Source organism: Pelodiscus sinensis, chromosome 11 (genome assembly GCF_052426305.1).
Source record: "Pelodiscus sinensis isolate ZL-2025 chromosome 11, ASM5242630v1, whole genome shotgun sequence".
In the NCBI taxonomy this organism is placed as follows: Eukaryota; Metazoa; Chordata; order Testudines; family Trionychidae; genus Pelodiscus; species Pelodiscus sinensis.
In genome coordinates, this window is record NC_143062.1 from 41920052 (window position 1) to 41939629 (window position 19578).

At 44.9% G+C, this 19578-nt stretch overlaps 1 protein-coding gene across 32 annotated transcripts in view; it reads left to right on the forward strand.

Moving 5' to 3' along the window:
- Positions 1–15847: 15847 nt before the first annotated feature.
- FOXP1 (forkhead box P1) overlaps positions 15848–19578 on the forward strand; it is a 561728-nt gene continuing 557997 nt past the window's right edge. For 13 of the 32 annotated variants that reach the window (XM_075938596.2, XM_075938594.2, XM_075938600.2 and 10 more), the window contains exons 1-2: positions 15851–16164; positions 17563–17661. The gene's annotated coding sequence lies outside the window, so the exon portion shown is untranslated. Of the gene's footprint in view, positions 16165–17562; positions 17662–19578 lie in introns of all 32 variants that reach the window. The other 19 variants (XM_075938606.2, XM_075938609.2, XM_075938604.2 and 16 more) reach the window with 5 other exon arrangements.

The following is a 19578-nucleotide window of genomic DNA, read 5'->3' on the forward strand; positions in this document are numbered from 1 at the left end:
AAAAGTTCTCTGCAGCTAACGTAGGAGTGGGGAAACCTTTTTTTGGGCTGGGGGGCTGCTGACCCACAGAAAAATTAGTTGGGGGCTGCACACAACTGAGAAGCAAAAAAACCCCCCAAAAACCAACCTCCCTGGTGTGGCCGCCGACTAAAGACACTCCCCACATTCTCCTCACACACCAGAACCTAGTGGGGCCCACACTAGTACATTTTGTGTGCTCCAGCCCAATGCGGGTTCCCCAATGCTGAGCCTTGAGGGATCCAGGCAAGCTTGGGAGGCTGCATCTGGCCACCAGGGACTTAGGTTCCTCACCCCTCATCTAACGGGTAAGGGAAGAAGGGGCACTGTAAAAATGAAGCATTTATTTAATATTTTACATTTCTAATATTTCCCTTTTTATGTATCTTTTATTCAAAGGTTAAAAGATGCTTTATGGTGTGTTTGCCATGGTTCTGAGTAGGCTGAGGTCTCTGTATACCAACCCCTGAACCTATGTAATGCTAGACAGTGATAAGTTCATGTTAGCGCCTTTCACTCTTTGGAACCTGTAAAGGGGCAGACCAGGCAATGTGGCTAGAAAGGGCCATAGAGAAGTCCTCCAGGCTGACTAGAGGGGCTGGGAAGAAACCAGCCAATCAGGGACCAGGAAGGACTACATAAGAAGCTGCAGCAGCAGAGTCAGTGTAATTGCAGGCCAGACCTGAAAAAGAGAGGGCCAGGGGTAACTCAGGGCCGGATTAAGGGGGGGGACTAGCTGGGCAGCTGCCTGGGATGCCAACCTATGGGGGGCACCTGATGGCAGCTGTAAGGTGCACAGCGTGCTGGGAGGCAGGGCCGTGCATGCGTCACGCACCCGCTGCTCAGGGCGCAGGAATGGCTCGAGCTGGCCCTGGGTAACTCAATGGTCTGAGGGAGCGGCAACATGGGGAGAGCTGCTTAGAGGCTATGAACTGGAAGATAAAGATAAAGACCTGAGCTAACGTCAAAAGAGTTGTCTCCACGAGAGGAAGCCCTGGAGGCCCCATTCTCGTCCAAAGTGGGATAACAGACTCAGACACTTGACAGAGGACCATGGATGGGCCACTGTTAGTGGAGTACCCTATAAGGGGTGTGTGAATCATTAAGGCTGTGTCTAGACTGGCCAGTTTTTCCGGAAAATCAGCCACTTTTCTGGAAAAACTTGCCAGCTGTCTACACTGGCCGCTTGAATATCCGCAAAAGCACTGACTTCCTACTGTAAGAAATCAGTGCTTCTTGCGGAAATACTATTCTGCTCCTGTTCAGCTTTTGCACAAAAGGGCCAGTGTAGACACCTCAGATTTGTTTTCCGCAAAAAAGCCCCGATTGCGAAAATGACAGTCGGGGCTTTTTTGCGGAAAAGCGCGTCTAGATTGGCACAGACGCTTTTCCGCAAAAAGTGTTTTTGCGGAAAAGCGTCTGTGCCAATCTAGACGCTCTGTTCCGAAAATGCTTTTAACGGAAAACTTTTCCGTTAAAAGCATTTGTGGAAAATCATGCCAAACTAGACGCAGCCTAAGAGTGACTCGGCCAGAGGGCTGAGCTGAGGTGCTGAAAATGCTTTTGGCTAATAAACTAAGGCAGTACAGGAACCCATACTCAGCCAGATGGGAGCACTTGCATGAGGTGAGTGCCACCCTGTTACCGAACTATTTATTCTATTGACCTGAGTACAACAGAACCCTGGGGGCTCTCCACGCTTCCTGCCATCACTCAGCTCAGCCCTAACTCCCAGGGCTTCTAGATCCCCAGCTCCTAGGGAGTCTTCTGAGCCACAGCTGCATGGGAAGTCTGAGAGCTTGGGCTCTCAGGATTGTTTTCCTTTTGAGTTTTTTAAAATTATTATTTCTGAATGGGTTTTTTTTCTCTTCCCTTCTGCAGGAAATGCTGCAAATTCTTTTTTTTTTTTTTGTGGCATGTCTGATTAAAATTGGTTTGGGGCTCTCTGCATTTCCTGCAGAAAGAAAATTCTGACTTTGAACCCGCTCTCGCCATGACAGAATTGCTGCTATGGCATTGCACCAATTATTAGCTCAATCTGGCCTCTGTCCAAGACATTATGTTCATTTATTTAGATAGCACTGTAGTTTATAATCTTCTTTTGGATATGAACAATGGCAGCACAACCTACTTGTATTTCTTAATGATAGTGTTTCTGGTTTTGGTGTATTTCTTTAGATAATATATAACTCAACGAAAGAAAAAATAAAGCTGGTCAAAATTTCTCAGAAGATTTTTAAATAAAAAATTGAGGGTTTTATTTATTTTATTTCTGGGGAATCAAAATGTTGCTTCTTTCAAAATCTGCTATTTATGTAGATGAAAGGTTGGTTTGTTGGTTTTGTTTTTGGGGGTTGTTCTTTTAAAAAAAAAATCCAGGACATTCACACACAAATGCATGGGAAGGTGGAGGAGAGAATTTCAATTTATTCCATAATATTTTGAAGGAAAATGCTCACTGTATTGCAACTAGATATAATGCGACCTAAAATGATGTCTCCCTCATCAATGCAACATGATATTTACAGATTGCATTTTGGTCGCTCACATGTGGAGAGGCGTAGCTTGGTGCTCTGACAGTAGCCATGTGGCATTTTGGGCTCCAGATCTCTTCATGCTTTTGGAGCCAGATTCTCAGTCCCTTAGTGACCCCTGACAGTGCCAAGGAACTCTAAAGCCAGCTGTCTGGGGGCATCTTTGAATTTCTCTTCTTATTTCTCCTCTTACCCCAATCCTGGAAAAGGGCTCTGTGGCTGAAGCACCATTGTGAGCCAATGATCTCCAGTTGTTGCAATGACTCCTTGGGGCTGAGAGCAGCCACGTGCAACATAGACAATTTCTGAGTCTGCTGCTCCCAAAGTGGAACAATCCCCTAGTCAGCCCCAAGCTTAAGCCACTTTTATTCCCCTCTCTCCTCTACCAACTTCTGTGTCAAGTATGGCTCAGCCAGAACAAAGAATCCAGGCCTTCATCTTTCCTTCCCACCGTGACAACCAACGTGCCACAACAGACCCAACGGACACAATTGCAAAGGGTGACTATTCAGCTGTCTTTTCTTGCAGAATTATCAGGGTTTCTTTAAAAGATTATCTTGGTTTGTTGGTCAGTCCGTGTGTCTTCCACCAGTTGAAAGTAGGATTTCACCAATCCAACGGTGATACAGATTTAAGACGGATTAGGTCAACTGCTCTACCTCGTGTGGTCGGGTTTAATCCTGTCAGCTACTGGGGGTTAATAGCCCTTGGTGCACCTGTGACTGACTGATTGGCAACTCTACCCTCCTGAGGCCAGCAGGCAATTGTGACTGGAGATGTTCCTGGAGGTTTTGTTAATCAAAGGTTAACCTGTGATTCCTGCGTCTTTCAAAATCTGTTATTTATTTAGATAAAAGGCTGATTTATTTTTTGAGGGAGGAACAGTCTTGGAAGGTTGGCAACACTAGCAGGGACAAGGTTGGGCGGCTGGTTTCATGCACCCACATGGGCTGGGCCTCAGGCAGAAAAGGCTGAGAAGCCCTCACAGCCACAAGGAATGCGGCGTGTTCTCTCCCCCTCCTCCCTGAGCCCTCAGAGCTGCCTGGAGCACGCCACACAGGGCTCCAGCGGTAATTTAAAGGGCCGGGGGCTCCAACTGCTGCAGTAGCTGTTGTGGCAACCAGGAGCCCCAGGAACCTTTGAATTGTGGGGTCTTGGGGCAACTACCCCCTTTGCCCTCCCCTTCCCCATCACTGGGCCTGGGTGACAGGGACAGAGCTGGATAAGGATCATTATGCACCTGGGCATTATAAGAAAGCCAAGCAGCTCAGTAGGGGGAGACTGTAGAGATGCCAGTACACTTCGGTGGAGAAAATTCACCGAGAACAGGTGGGGTGGAAGAGTGGTTAAGTCAGCAGAGAAGGGAGGATCTAGGGAGAAGACAGAGATCTGAGATCCAAATGGAGGCTGTGTTAAGCACAAGCTGTGGGAAAGCAATATCCAGGGGGCTTTGGGGCAAGTAGGAGCCCAGGGAAGCAGCACCACAGAATCAAACAGATCTTCCACTCTCAGGGCACTCCTGCTTTTCTTCAGTATGGAAAACGTATGCAATGTAGAGCTGGTTAGAAACTTTACTCTTGCTGTAAATCAGGGCTACTCAACATGCAGCCCACAGCCGATTTGTTTGCAGCCCGCATGTGGCTTGGGTTTACGCAGGGCTTAACACATGGCCCACAGATGGGAGCCAAATCAAAAAAGCAGTTACTATAACGGTGTTCTGTTGATACGCATTTTAGTACTTAAATTCCTGGGCTGTCGTTGCTCATTAAAAGTGCTGTCATCTGGGTGGAAATAGGATAAATATTGCATTTTATTAATATCAGCAGAAATGACTTAAATGGGACCTGCATGTGGTGTAATCTTACCTTAATCTTTGTATTCATGCCCGTCAGTGTGAAATAAGCTATTTGCATATATTTGCATATACATTTGCATGTATGTGCAACCACACTTAAGTTGTGGCCCTCGGCATGTGCTGTGAGTATCATTGTGGGCCCCGGGGCTTCCAACGTTGAGTAGCCCTGCCGTAAATCTTAATAAAAATGAAACATTTTTTTGTTTAAAAAAATTCAGTCAAGTCAAAGGTGTTAGGTTTTGAGGTTTTCTGGGGGGGGTGGTTTCCCCCTCTCTCTAGAAAGTCAAAATTTGTTGCATCAATCATATACTTCCAGGAAAACCTGTTGCTTAGAAAATTCAATTTTCTGTGGAAAAATACCATTTACATGCTGCTTTATGAGCAGAGGGTCTGATGCCACAAAGGGATGCCTTTATAGTATTTGCGAGATTCTGAGGAGCATAAGGCTCTGATTGGATCTCTTTGTGTAGGATCATGACCAGACATAAGATATTCTATGACCCAGAGAGCTAGACAATGTGGCCTGGTGTATATAGGGCACTAAATGGAGATTTTGAGTTCTGCCACTGAACTCGGGGTGTCCTTGCCCAAGTCACATGAGTGGTCTGTGCCTCAATTTCTCTGTCTGTAACAATGCCACAGATGAGGTCAACTGTAGTCCCTAACAGGCAGCTCTCTTGGAAAATGACATAGCTGACAAGGTACTGCCATTGGGCCCCCAATTATGGAATTTTGAAGTAGCCAAACTAGTTTGACTTCTAGTTTATGCTGCAAGCCCGTTCCTTTGATGTTTGTCCCTGCTCCCATTAAAACAAAGGAAAGGGAATTTATGGGGAACTAGTTTGGGAGATGTGGTGAGTTTATGTGGCACTGTAACTTTTGGTTTTTGTGGACCAGTTTCTTTTGTGCAGAGAAAAGACCATTGCATTGTTACAGCTCCCAATGTTTGTGTTTATCTGTGTGTGTAGAATTATCTATCAGGATGTCTCAAGCCTGAGGGAGGTAATATTTATATGTTAAAATCTAATACATTAATTTGTCATTTTTCAAGCGAAGAGACAAATGTTCTTAAATCTATTTCATCTGAAACTTCCCCACAGTTGCATCACATTTTCTGTCCGTGTCTGCCCAACATTGGCTTAAATCTGAACAAAACATTAATTAGATTCCCAGGGACCCCGGTCATGTGAAGTCCTCCATTTAGAAGGAGGATACAAGATGATTCCACTTAGCACTTTCGGACAGTCGGATATCAGCCCTGCAAATAATGGCAATGGGCCAATAAGGCAGCTGCATATCACAAAATGCTTACTGGCAGCACAGACAAGAAAATTAGTACGCTAACAGGGGAGGCTGCTGTCTTGAGAAGAGGCATTCAATGGTTTCAGGAACCACCACAATATTACGTTGTTTACATAAATAACTTTGTTACATGTAAACTAGACTTTCTCCCACTCCCCTCCATTAGTGTCCTCTTCACTCAGCTTTTTGTCTTGTTTCTGTCCATTCACTTTGACTAACTGATTGGCAGTGGACATCATTTGCAATGCTAATGTCAGATCTAAGTCAAAGTGGACAAGGAGAACTCAGTCCAGGGTCCCATCTGTGCTAGAACAACCCAGTCTGCTCAGGGGTGGCAGCTTGAGGGGAAGGGTGGTGGGGTTAACAGCCAGGAACATGATTTTATTCTCTGTTCTCCCAATCTCCCAGATCTGTTCCCTGCTCCCACTCCCCTCTGGCAGTTATTCACCAATAACCAATATCTGTTAGTGTTGTTCCAGTGGAAACACGGCTTGCAGTTTTTACTGCAGCAAAACCTTCAATAGTTGATGCAGGACCATAGGGTTAAAAATAGCTATAAGAAGTCAAGCCCGGAGCTCCAATAATATCACAGGGTAATGTGCACGTTTGAGATCAACAAGAACAAAAAAAGAGTATCCTTGCTGGAAAAAAAAGCAGATACCATCTTTAAATGACCACGTTACCATCACAATTAAGCTTATGGGAAGTGTAGTTAATTAAGAGAATGGCAGGGTGGATTGTGAAGAGGCCATCAAATTTAATTTGTACCTGTGATCTAATCAGAATTTGAAACTCCAGTAGGTATCCAGAGGTAGTTCATTTCAGTTGCAGGATAATGGCTTTGAACTGCCCTATACATGCCACGGTAATGCAAGATATTTGTTTTAATCTTTGTCCATTTATAATAGTTACATCCAAGGAGGACGAAGAGACTAATATAATGTTTAATAAGTATTCAAGGGTCAAGTCAACAATAGCCCTGCCATGCTTAGTGTCTGGGTGGGCACTCATTTCAGTCAGTTAGTGCAGATGCTTGAATACATCCAGGACTGATGTCACGCTAACTGAAATCAGGGGTGAGACCCTGTTGGACTTCACTTGGCTTTGGATCAGGCCTACTGGGCTTGTAATGCCTCAAGGGGAACACAGAAAAGTCCCAGGAGGAGATGGAGTACTATTTGAATAGCCATCTCCCGGCCAAAAGTAGTACTACTGCTTTGGAGAATCTTTCACTTAAGGAAGTTGTAGTTTCAGTTTGTTTGATCAGGATAGACACTGAGAAGTATTAAAAAAGACGTTAAAGCATAAGCTCTAGTTAAGGTGAAATGGAGGACAGAAAAGAGCACAGGGCTGAGAATTTAACCTTATCTGACTTACAGAAAGGATGCGGAAGTGGTGCTTTCCGCAGAGACAATCAATTTAATATGTAGGAGTGGAACCACAAGAATGGATCAAATTGCACAGCTATGGAGCTGGTATGGAAAGACACAGTGGCCCATAGCTGCCACGGGTGACATCTTGTTCTTGCCTCATGGAAGTCTATGGAAAAAACTTCCATTGGTTTCCAGTGTGGCCAGGATGTCATCGTAAAAAAAGCATTATAATCACCTATGCCAAAAGACAACAGTTGCAAAAAAAATCTACATTAGTGCAACACCAAGGCTGAGGACTTAACTGTGAGAAAGTCAGGAAGTGAAGTTAATCTCATTGCAGAGTGAACTTGGCCACCTTACAAAGCATTTGACTTGGAACAGTTTAATACTGCAAGGAGTTTGTATGTCAACTGAAGCTGCCTTTGATATATTTGCTTCTCATTTTAAGAAAGAGAAAAGGTGGTGGGGTTTAACCCTTTCACCCCTATCTGCAGCGCCATGGATGTGTTTTGTGTAACTCCATACATTTTAAAACAAGTTGTCCTGTGGCACCTTACAGACTAACAGAAATATATATAGTATCATGAGCCTCCGTGGGCAAAACCCACTTCTTTAGATGAGCTTAAGGTCCATACATTTTGACTTAGATACTCTATTTCAGGGATTACAATGCCCTCCTCCTCCCCACCCCCTCCCCAACTAGGAAAAGTTAATGACTGAACTGATTTGGTCCCATTTTCCTGGAGTCTTCACCTTTGAAAGTTAACTTTTTCTTGGAAGGGGGAGAAAGTCACGAGCCTGTGAACTGGGCTCAAATGGAATTTAACACGCACTTATTCCATTCTACTGTTGCAAAGGCTATGATAAACCAGGTTAATACAATTACATAAACCAGTTTTGGGTAAGGGGGGTGGCAGCCTGTCACAGAGCAACATGTCAAACACATGTAGCCAGTCTCATAACCTTTGTACTCTCCTAGATGAACTACTGACCTAGCTTTGGGGGAAAAAAACCCTGCAGATTTTAAGGCTTGAACATCTAATAGTGAAATACCAATAACCTTTTCTGCAAGCGATGTGGTACGCTAAGAGCACGGCAAGACATGAAAGATGCCCTGGTCAACCACTGCGCCCAGCCCATCTCCAACCGTCTCGACTTTAGTCCTGCCATTGGAGTAAGATGGAATCTGGGAAGAGAGAGTTCGAAATTTCAAGGGAAGCGATCGCACGGGGGACAAAAGAAGCGATACAAAGATACGCTTAAAGCCTCTCTCAAGTCCCTGGATATTGACACCACCTGCTGGGAGACCCTGGCACAAGACCGATCAACATGGCACACGCTGATCTACCAAGGCTGTCAAACATCTGAAGCCAGAAGGACAACCATAGCACAAGAGAAGCGAGCACTCCGTAAAGCCAGAGTTGCAAAAGCTGCAACAGTGGTGCCCACACGTCTGCCCGACCTGTGGTAGAACATTCCGTGCCCGTATCGGCCTTATCAGCCATTTGCGGACACACCATGAACAGTCCATAACCTGTTAGATGTCAAGGTCCTCTTCGAATACGATGGACGAACAACAACAACAACAACAACCAATAACCTAAAAAGGAGGTGACCGGTGTTAATAAAGCTCAGCTGTGGCAGAATAATTGTGGAAGATTGCTGGTGGTCTCCTTTGCTTCCAAGCAGAGGGAGTCTCAAGAAGAGAAGCTCCTTAGTAAGGAGAATACTGCAAGCACCATCATATGTCCTCATGATTTTCAATCAGCTCTAAGAGATGGACCTTATGCTGCCCTATAGGAAACTGAGCCTCATGTTGACTATAACTGAAGGGAAATAATAAATATAGTATTTTATCACTGTCGAGACTTGAATTGAAGTTACCTGTTTCAACATCTGTGAGCTCCCATAGTAGGAATAATTATTATTTCTTCACTTATTTGCTTTTGTGCTATTCCTCTGGCATAGAAGTATGATTATGGGTACCAGATATTGCCTACCATGTGCATTGAACTTTAATATACCTGGCTCTGATATAGCATGGTCAGCTCTGGTGGGAAGAAACATGGCTTAGGATATAACATGAGTGATGGGGTCTTCACATTGCTGAAATCACTTTGGCTACATCTAGTCTGGCATGATTTTCCGCAAATGCTTTTAATGGAAAAGTTTTCCGTTAAAAGCATTTGCGGAAAAGAGCGTCTAGATTGGCACGGACGCTTTTCCACAAAAGCACTTTTTTAAGGAAAAGTGTCCGTGCCAATCTAGACGCGCTTTTCCGCAAAAAAGCCCCGATCACCATTTTCGCGATCGGGGCTTTTTTCGTAAAACAAATCTGAGCTGTCTACACTGGCCCTTTTGCGCAAAAGTTTTGTGCAAAAGGACTTTTGCCCGAACGGGAGCAGCATAGGATTTCCGCAAGAAGCACTGATTTCAAACAGTAGGAAGTCAGTGTTCTTGCGGAAATTCAAGCGGCCAGTGTAGACAGCTGGCAAGTTTTTCTGGAAAAGCAGCTGCTTTTGCGGAAAAATTTGCCAGTCTAGACGCAGCCTTTATGTTTAATACTAGGACAATGACTGCTTTCTGAGAAGACCTGAAAAATGTTCAAGTGGTTATTAAGGAGGAATAGACCCAGGCATTTAGTAGTTGGCAGAATGTAGTGGTAAGTCTTTGGGCAGAAAGGCCTTCTCATTCTTTGAATACACATATAGCTTCAATCCTAGCCAGGAGTTAGAGATCCTAAAAATGTGTCCGAGGAATTGTAGAGAAGAAAGACTTAAAAAAAAAAAAGTTTAAAAAAGTTTTATATTTGGCATACTACTTGTAGAAAAATGTTTTAACAACAATTTTCTTGGCTGTTTTCTCCCTGAAATCTTTTCCTTTTTCACTCATAAAACAACCTCCTGCTCCCTGCGGTATATATTTGCTATCTTGTATTTGTCTTCTCCGCATCCCAGTTCGCTCAGTAAAATAAGATGGCCCATGTTAACATTTTCCACATGTTGAATACTGCAAGAGGACCTGACTTACGGTTTTCCAAATGAATTGGTCATGGACTTACTTCAAGATTGGATGTCTTCTGGTGTTTGCCACTTCATGTACAGTACACTATATATTGTGTATATTCAGGAAGCAATAGGAATTGAGACAGATATTAATTCCAATAAATATGCATTACAAAACCTGCACCAAACTGGAACAGATTAATACTCTGACTTAAATACAAAGACTGTTCCTCCTCTTTCTTTTCCCACCAGGAAAAGAAAATACCTATTGTTTGGCAATGCAGCGTGCAAGTTATCTGTTAGACTTTAATTCAATGGGCCCACTCGAAGTAATGGAATATCAGCATGAGCAAAGCTATGAGTCTTTAGCCCCTACGATCTGCTAGGATGCCCTTAGGAATCCAGGGCTAAATTCCATTCTCACTCATACTGATGTAACCTTGATGTCAGTGGAATTACTCCAGATTTACATCAATGTAATGGAGAGTAGAATTGAGACTGCTGCATGTGCCTGCCTAACAGCACTTCCACGATGGAGCTGTAAATGAAAACTGGACTGTGGCTTGGTTCCCATCATAAACACCCTCCTCTAATGGCAGAGCAGACAGATGATTTGTGTTCCTCTCAACTCTGCTAAATCTTTCCTCTCCTCTCAGCTAGCAGTCCCTTATACTGCAAGGAGCCCAATATTCAGATGCAATTAATACATGATCATTTAGACCTGATTTTTCCAGGTGCTAGGCACATCCCATGAGCTTTGTTGTGATGTGAGGATACTCCATAGCTTTCAGGATCAGGCAGGCCTTCAATGCAGATTAGTGCTTGGCTCTCACTAAGAACAATGGGGTAGGCAGAATTGGAAAACAAGGGCAAATACTGAGTCCCATGCGCTTCTGAAAAAGGTGGCCCAGGATTTTTAAGGACATGTTAGTTTTGTCAGTAGCTTTCTTGTGAGGGAATGATCTATGATGATCTAGCTTTGGCTGCCGTTCTCAATGGGAACAATTATATTTGCTTGTTGGACAAGCTAGTTTGAGATCCTGGCAAAGGGACAATGGGTCCCTACCTCCTCCTGCTTCCCCATATTGAAATTAATTCTGCTCCCAATCAACTCAGTGGGGATGCAGCCAATGGCTTCAATGTGGGCAGGATTAGGCTCTGAGTCTGCATCTTTATCCCTTTGTAACACAAATCACTACTTGGATCGCAATGCTGAGCCTTCACATGCCAGAAATTATCCATCTTCTATCATAAACATTGCAAGATTGCATTTCTGTCCTTTCAAACAGCGTCTAGTGTCATAAGGATCTGACTTTCTGCACATTCTTGTTTTATATTTAGAATGGGAGAGAATGCCAGCCTTAGACTTTCTTTGCAACAGAAATCTTATTATTGCGAATTAATGGACATGACTACTCATAGGTTCTCTGCTCTAACTCTGCCTCCTTAGAATGGTGAAGCAATTGATTGAAACAACAAAACCAATACACTTCAGTGGCCAATGTTCCTTTTTAGGTGCCATATTGTATTTTTTTATATGCTATAGACAGAGACGATAAGATCATGGTGTCCGTTTGTGCTTTGTGTCTAAGTAAGACATGAGGAAGCTCTAATGTACTTCCTGTTCATTTCTCAATGTGCCCAACATAGCTTTGTTGATGTGTTCTGTAGATCCTCGTAAACCAGTGACTAAAATGGAAAGGATTTGAAGAGGCATTGCTCATGGGATGCTGGAGGCGTGGCGCTATAGCAGCTTAGAAAACATTCTGACTTTAAAACAGTAACACCTATAATTACAGAGGCGTCATCACCTCCATAATTTTTTTTTATTTTTTACTAACAAGCTGCAGTCATAGCATGTGTACACCCTTACCCAAATCCGCCAAGCATTTGCTCCTGGGACTGTGACGATGGTGGTGGGGATATCAAGCGTCTCTTTCTCTAGGCACTTGTAAAACAATACAGCAGTAAACAATTCAAGTGCAATTAGCAGCTTGCCTTGGTGGAGGGGGAGGGAGAAATCCCTCTGCTCTTATTGTCTATGGAATTAATCATGTTTTATAGCGTTAATATACTGATTTACATTTGCATAGTTAAAAACAAGAGCCAAGAAGTTTGCAATAAACAAAAGTTTATTCTGGGTTTAAATGTATAAACATAAATACGTCTAAAGCATTTCAGTAAGGGAGGAAACAACTGCTATTTATGTGCAAGCTATGGTCTCAAAATTTGCACTATATATTTTCTCCTGTTGTAGTTTCCTATCACAAAACAATGAAGTAAAATAGAAAATAGATGAAAAATACCTTAATGATATTACAAAAATGTAACTGGCCTTTTTCCAATTGCACACATCTTTAAGATATTCTACTGTACATCAGGTGAGTGGGGTAGACTGAAGCCTAGCATTTTGTTGTTGCTTTTTGATAATTGAGTTTATTCAGTAATACAATGACATAATGAAATTATGTACTTACTGTCTTTGAAGATTCCTCTTAAAGTACAGCTAAACCATCTTTGTCTCTGCAAATATTTATTTGCAATGATTTTCCTCTTAATTATTTAAAATATAATGAATTAGGCATAAGTACTTTGCCATTAGTGTAATTTAAAGTGTAATTGCACATCAGTAGCATTTTCGAAATATGCTTCTATTTACTTTTTCTACCAAAAGGTGGCGTCCTACTACCATACCCTTTCTTTTGTGTGAAAATCTTCCTGCTTTAATTTGCCAAGAAGAAACTTCCACTTGATTACTGATCAAGAAATTAAAATGTGCTCTATATGAATGCAACGTGACAGTGTTGAAAATGAACAATATGTTAAGAAGCAGTTAAGTTCCCCACTAACATATAGTAAATGGACATGCAGTTCTTCACCACTTCAGCTGACTAGACACTGAAATATACAAAATCATATAGAAGAACATTTAAAATAAGCTCCCCCTCTTGAATCTCTTATTTCGAACCTGCTGAAAGCCCAAAATGAGGTGAATGCAATTACTAAAAAGCAAAGGAATGGTAAAAATGAGATTATTAACAATTCCCACTTAGTTGAAAGAAAATAGTTTCTGCTAACCAAGTAGGTTGCTCAATAATCCTATAATCAAATTGCCATCTAAATTGTTCTTCACAGAATGCTGCAGAAATGCTGTCACACTATCACACAGGATGTTTCCGGGTCCTTGGCATCTCTGAAAATCAGGCCACTGTTTTAGATACCTAAATGTAAGTTTAGGAGCCTAATTTTAAGCACCTTCTTTTATAAATCTGGCCATTATCTTTATTTCTCAAGGGGTGGGGGGGGGGGGAGGTGATACTTCAACACATCACTTACTGTAGATATGCTCATGGACCAAGTTGATTGTTTTAGAATGGAAAGGTAAAATATTCATCTTCAATCTACACAGTCGATCTCTGCCGGACATTCTATATGCAGCCCTCTTGAACATCAGAAACCAGTAGGCATTGTTCACACAGAATGAGTATAAAGGAGGTTGTGTGTGTATAGGTTAGCAGGAAACATTTTATATTTATAATTTTAACTAGTGGGATGGCTAACACCAGCCAACGCGTGGGCCTGTCACTTCCTCCCTCTGTGACCAGGGGCGAAATTCTGGCCCTGTTGAAATCACTGGAAGAAGTGCAATTGATTTCAATGGGACCAGCATTTCATGCGTGGAGTTTGTTGATGTTTTTTGTGCTCTTTGCAGTATTATATGTGTCTGACCCAGAATAACAGTTGTATAGGAGTAACTGTCACTGAACTGGACAACAGTCAGTGGTTCTAAAAGTCCAACTAATCTCCACCAAGGAAATGCCACTTTGCCATGTTTATTCTCTCTAAATTACAGCTATATCTATGTTTTAACTCTCATCATTTATGCCAGTGTGGTTCATGAAGCAGTGGATGATCTAACATACCACGTAAGTGCAATGGTCCTTGGGCATAACACTATTAGATATTAGTAGTGCTTTATCTAATGCTTGGAACAATAAGACAATATTTCAGCTCTTTTTTTTTTTTTTTAAACGCAGTAAATTTTTACCAGGAAGCTGTTGCAGCGATGAGTTATTATCTGTTAGATAGAGACAGAGGATCCAATTTTTCAGTCCTTCCTCAGTCAAAACTCCTATCAAGATCAATTGGAATTTTGTTCTAAATGTGGATTGCAGGCGTTGACTCTTGCTCCTGAGACAAGATCCTGTAAGCTCTCAAGTCATGCAAGTATGGGCATCTCATGCAACACTCTGAGTTAGCATTTGGTCTTTTCCTCTGCCTGGCACTGGTACAAACAGGACAAAATATTCATTGGTTATTTTAGATGTATTATTTATTAATAGACAAGTGCAAGTAATTCTTTATATGAAGCACAATAGCAAGAGAGGGCTTAGACCACAGGACTGGGTGGCAAGGAATTCTGGATTCTATTTCCAGCTTTATTACCGACTCATTGCATGATTTTAGGCTGCTAATGTAACCTCTCAGTGCCTCATATATACATGGATCTATAAAACAATTGTTCCCTACTTTACAGGGATTTGGGGAAGCATTTTTTTTTGCAAAGTGCTGGGAGCCTCCTAAAAGGTCCTGAATTATAAATTGGTTGTGCAAAATCATTTTTCAGTTTCTTTAAATGAATCAAATTTATAGTAAGGCCTGGACCATGTTATGGGTGAATATTAAACAAGAGTGTTTTTAAAAGGCAAAAAGGTTTGTGAGCAGCAAGACTGTTCCAAACTGCATGAATGAAAGAAATGCCCACATGCTAGTAACTAGCCACTACTGCTATGGCTGTAGCAATATGAATCTTCAGTGGTTCCCCTCCTATTCCCCCCCCCCCTTTTGTATCTTTCTTTTTTAAGGAGGGGAGTTAATTTAGTGCTAAGAGTTTAGAAATAATGCGGCATTTATTAAGCATCCCCGGCCTCCTTTATTGGATTTCTTTCAGGCGATTTAACTTCAAGCCTGGTTGCAACCCGCTAACAAATCTCATCCCTGTTTCTGAACCCTGGATGTAAAACTCCCCCCAACCCTTTCCTCCTGGCCGGAATCTCTGCAGTACTCGCAGGTAACTTGTGTGGAACAACTCGCCGTCCTAGGCGCTGAGCCTGTTCCTAGAAAGGGAGGGGGAGGGGGGCAACAAGCGACTCGCGATTTTTAAGGCACTTTCTCCTCGCTGGCAGGAACCTCCCTGGTGCCGCCGGCGCGCGTGTTCTAACCCCGCTCCGTGCCCTTTGTAAGCCGAGCCCGGCTCCTCGCACACGGGGGTTTGTCCTTCGGCTGAACTTTCACCTCCCGAACTCGCCGCCTTTCATGGTTGCAAGTGCCGAGGAGCCGCGAGGGGAGGCCAGAGCCGCTGGCTACGGCGCGGCCGAACGCTCGCCCGTGCGGGCTGCTGCTCGCCGAGCTCCCCACCCAGCCCCTGCCCCACCGCGCAGCTTTCGCACCCCGCTCCCAACCCCCCCCCCTTCCCGGGGGGGGGGGTGTTTCCCCGGCTCCCCCCCTTCGCCGAGCCCTGTAGCCCACCCCATCCTCTCCCCCGCGGCTGCGCTGCCCCCGGCTCCTCTCCCTCTCTTGCAACTGCGAGCTCCGCGCGCGCGTGTGTTGCTTTTTGTGTGTGTGCGCTTTGCACCGAGCCTTGTTGTTTACCCAGCAGGTGGATGTGACGTCAGAGACTCACAACAGCAAAAAATAACAACATCTCCCTCCGCGGGGGTGTTATTTTTCTCTCCCCCCCCCCCCCCCTCCCGCCGTTCCCCTCCAGCTTTGCCTCTCCTCCTTCCTCCCGCTCGCCAAACTCCGGAGCGGCCGCGCAAAGGCGCCTGGAGCCGAGCCGGGAGCGGCGGGGGCTGGGAGCAAGGGGGGAACCCGCCGGCCCTGCTGGGCTGCGTGCAGGCTCCCCTGGAAGCTAGTCCCGAGCGGAGGGCTCTATTGTTATTGATTGTGCGGCTGTTGCACGCTGTGCCTACTGCCCGGGCTCGGCGCATGGGGCTGCCCGGCTAGAGGGAAGGGAGGGGACGGGCAGGCAGACTCACCCGCGCTGGGGGGAGGCACCGACCGGCCGTCTCCAGCGGGTGAGTTTGGCTTTTTGGCTTTTCTCCTCCACTTTCCAGGCTCCTTCTTGTTTGTTTCACTTTTCCCTCTCTTCCTCCCCCCCCCCCTCCAACTCCTTCTCTGCCCCCCCCTTCCCAGCTCCACGTGCCCCCCTCTGCCTGCCGCCTGGCGGGGGGATGCGAGCTGGCCGCCACGCTGTTTGCATAAATCAGAGCGAATGCCCTGGGAGAGGCGGCGGCTCCTTCACCTCTGGGCTTGGTCCCTGCAGCTGGCGGCTGGCCACTGCCGCCGGAGCAGCCCCGCGCCGCGGCGACTTGGAGAGGGCTCGTCTGGCGGGCGCCCTAGCCGGGCAGAGACGCGGGTGGCGGGGCAAGTGCCGCTCCCCAGGCGCTCGGAGAGGAGGGGGGGGACCGCCTCTCTCCCCTTCAGTTCTCACTTTGGAAACTTTTTATCCATCTCTGCCCCCTGCGTCCCTTCCTCCCGTGAACTTCACGCACAGGCCCCGGGCGCACACCCCCCTGCGCACAGGCAGGGGCTGGGCTCGCCTCCCGCTCGCTCCGCTGTCCCGCCGTGGTGCGCTCCCGTGGAGTTGCGCCCTGGCTGGGGAGGAGCGCGCCGCCCCCCCCCCCATCTCCCCGGGGGAGCCCGCCAGACGCGGGGGAGGCTCCGTTCAGTTCCAGCCACACGCGCACCGAGAGGCGCTGCCCACGCTGAGTTTCCCCGGGACTCGGCTGGGCTTGTTTCCCCGGAGCCGGGACGGCCGCAGGGAGTTGCCCTCCTGGCTGGGGGCTCTGGCTGCAGGGGCGCCCCCGCGGTGCGGTTGCAGGCAATGCGCGGAGAGCCCGCGGCGAAGTTGCGGCCACGGGTTGTCACCTCTCCCTGTCGCCCTCCTCCCCCCCAGTGCGGGGGGGGGGGGGACGACCTTGATTCCCCCACACGTCATTGAGCAAGTCCTGCCCCCCCCCCCCGCATACCACCTGTTGTCGCTTCTAGATCAGTCAGCCCAGATGTCTGCGCCGGAGTCGCCCGTGTCACATGCGCGCACGCCCAGCCCGGTGCATCGTGCCCAGCCTTCGGTGCCGGCTGCTTGGCTAGCCTCTGCCTCGCTCGCCTTGGACGAAGTGTTTGAATAAACATTTGCAACTCCAAACCCGACCCTTGCCACTCGCCCCTGCTGCCTCTCTGCAAGCGCGCATCTCAGTTGCCTGGGGATGAGGGGAGATTTTGAGATCCTGTTACTTACTCAAGTCCTTAGATCTGTTTCCTGATCCCGGTGCTTGCAAGTGTTTCAGGGCTCCTCTTCTTCCTCTCCCTCCCCTTAAACACAGCACACTCTCCCCCTTCCCCCTCCGACCCCTTTACCAAACCTGCCTTCCGGAGACTTGTTGAAAGAACCCCTGGTTTCTTCTCGACCGTAGAGCCCAAAGTTTTGCCTGCCGGAGCAGCAGCAGACTTTACTGAGAAGCTGTGTACTGGCGTTCGTTCACTCTCAGAGCCTTTCTCCCTGCTGTCTCCCGGTAAGTATAGGAAAATCAGCGGAGGCTTTTTACATATAAGGGTATAAAGGATCTCCCCCCCCCCACACACACACACGTGTACACAACTTCCCCGCTCCAACAGTAAACTCCCAAATAAAGAGAAACCAGGTGAACATCTATCGTAAAGGGCACAGACCAGCTTAGAGAAGCTAGAAGCTGAAGCGTTTATTTCAGGTCAGTGAAACAGAAGGGGTGGGGAGTACAGGCGGCGAGATGTATTAACACGGAGTTATCTTTTTTTTTTTTTTTTTTTTTTTAAATAAGGAAACCTCGGATCAGAGTTTGGCTAACAGTGTAAGTGCTGCTATAAAATATAGTGACAATGAGTCCTTTCCCTCCCCCACTCCACTTTACAACTGTTAATTATTTCCAACTCATTGTGTTTAAATGCCATTGCTTTGCCGATTGCAAAGTGTGTTGGTTTTAGCCTGCCTTCATTCTACCCATTGGTCTTAAAATTTTGCTTGTAGTGAACCAAAAAACTCCTAAAATGGCCCTTTTAAAAAAAACCAAAAAAACGGCGGCTGTCAGTGTCAACTCTTCAGACATAATGCTCCTACCAAGCATTTCATTTAAGAGCTACACATGCTTCTGAATTCCACTTTAAAGAGTTCTGGCTTAATCTCCTAGCCTCTCAAAAGTTTAGGGTTTCACTTTTAGTAACTGTTGTGTGAATGAGTAATGTGTACAATATTTGCACAGCGTGTGTCTGTATAGGATACAATTCTGAATCCTGTGGTACTGAATAATTATACATATTTTTTTTAAAAAATCTTGCTTTAAATTAATTTTTTTCTGTTTTTATACATTTGTTTTGGTTATCTAACTTTCAGAATGTCAGTATAATTAATTTAATTCTCTTAACTAGGCAGATAGTGACTTTAAGTATGACTTTTAAAGACAAGTCCTACTCAGGCTCCTTAAGGTAGTAGTTATCTTTGGGTTAATTTTGTTGGAGGCAGAAATAGATGTTTGAAATACTTAATGGTATTTTGCAATTTATATGATTGAGAAGTGAAATTCTGTTGTTGGTTTTTTTTCTGCAATGTTAAGCCTGAGAGATTTTCAAATATTTTGAGTTCTACAAGAACAAAGTAGATCTCAGAAGGGAGTGTACTATGCATCTTTGAAACCATATTGAGATCAAGGGAAGGAGGGGAAACTTGGACTTTTGGTTTCAAGTTCTCTGTTGAAAATCCCCCTCTCTGCCCCAAATTTTATTTGAACTATCGCACAATTATATAGAATGAAATGGTGATGGGTGGGAGACGAATCTCCACTAGTCACCATTCAAAAGGTGGCGGCCAAAATCTCACTGCAAAAAGGTATTGTAGCTTTAACATCTTGCATTGGCAGCATTCTTTCCCCTTAGTCTTTGGATTAGTCATTGTATGAGAGAGAGAGAGGGGAAAAATCGCTTTTTTGAAAAAAGTAAGTAAACAGCCTCCAACAAGTGAACCTTGACAACCCAGATTAAGGAAGGCAGTAGAGATCAAACAAATCTGCTGCTGGGCTGTTGTCAGGAGCTGCCTCTCTGAAAGCTTTGGACTATTCGATCAGGCAGCAAGGTTATATGTTCACTTATCCAGAAATGGACCATTATAAATGCTGATCTTTGTTGTGAAACCAAAAAATAACTTTTGAGAGAAACATCTATAGTATTTTCAATTCAGTATTTTTCCTATCTCTTCAGATTCTGACTTGCAGAACTAGTTAATGAAACAGACTTTGGGACTGTGGTGTGTCCAGTTTTAAGTTGATTTTCCTTTTGATATTATTTACGATAACTAGAATTATAGAGAAGAATTATGAAGTTCACGAACATCATGTTACCAAAAACTTAAAGTTTTATGAAGTTCACCTCTAAAGTTCAGTATTTCTGAATTGCCATTAAAA